Raw genomic sequence first — 1348 nt, forward strand, 5'->3', positions numbered from 1 at the left:
GAGCTGAACAAGGTGACCGTCAAGAACAAGTATCCCCTCCCCAGGATTGATGATTTGTTTGACCAGTTGCAGGGAGCTACAGTATTCTTAAAGATTGATCTCCGATCAGGATACCATCAGCTGAGAATAAAGGATAGTGATATACCCAAGACAGCTTTTCTTTTGAGATATGGGCATTATGAGTTCATAGTGATGTCGTTCGGTCTAACGAATGCTTAGCACTGTTCATGGATTTGATGAATAGGGTGTTCAAGGAATTCCTCGACACCTTTGTGATTGTTTTTATTGATGATATCTTGGTATATTCCAAGATAGAGGCCTAACATGAGGAGCATTTGCGGAAAGTTTTGGAGACGTTGAGTGCCAATCAGCTATATGCTAAGTTTTCTAAATGTGAATTTTGGTTGAGGCAGGTGTCCTTTCTAGGGCATGTAATATCGAAGGAAGGTGTCTCTATAGATCCTACAAAGATTGTGGCAGTTACGAGTTGGGCTCGTCCAACCACAGTTAGTGAAGTGTGCAGTTTCCTAGGGTTAGCAGACTACTATAGACAATTTGTAAAGGACTTCTTTCGCATAGCCGCCCCATTGACCCAGTTGACCCGGAAGGGAGCGGCTTTTGTTTGGAATGAGGCTTGTGAAGACAGTTTCCAAGACCTCAAGCAGATGTTGGTTTCAGCCCCAGTTCTTATAGTACCAGATGGATCAAGTGGTTTTTTTCATTTACAGTGACGCGTCCAAGAAAGGGTTGGGATGCGTATTGATGCAGCAGGGTAGAGTAGTTGCTTACGCTTCACGTCAGTTAAAGAAGCATGAACAGAATTATCCCACTCACGACTTGGAACTAGCAGCAGTGGTGTTTGCTCTCAAGATCTAGAGGCATTACTTGTATGGAGAGAAGATACAGATCTTCACCGACCATAAGAGTTTGAAGTACTTTTTCACCCAGAAAGAGTTGAACATGAGGCAAAGAAGGTGGTTGGAGCTGGTGAAAGATTACGACTGTGAAATTTTGTACTAACCAGGAAAGGCAAACGTAGTGGCATATACTCTAAGTAGAAAGGTGGCTCATTCAGCAGCCTTCATTACCAGATAGACTCATTTTTGCAGGGAGCTAGAGAGGGTAGAGATTGTAGTGGCAGTGGGAAAGGTCACGACACAGTTAGCACAGTTGTCAATGAGACCAAGTCTAAGCCATAAGATTATTGATGCGCAGCGAGGTGACTCTCATCTAGAGGAGAGAGTTTGTAGGGTGGAGTCAGGCTAGGATGGCGAATTCTCAGTATCAGTGGAAGGTGGCCTCCTTTATCAGGGACGTTTTTGCGTGTCAGCAGTTAGTGATATTAAAG

The sequence above is a fragment of the Benincasa hispida genome, chromosome 10 (genome assembly GCF_009727055.1).
Source record: "Benincasa hispida cultivar B227 chromosome 10, ASM972705v1, whole genome shotgun sequence".
NCBI lineage: Eukaryota > Viridiplantae > Streptophyta > Magnoliopsida > Cucurbitales > Cucurbitaceae > Benincasa > Benincasa hispida.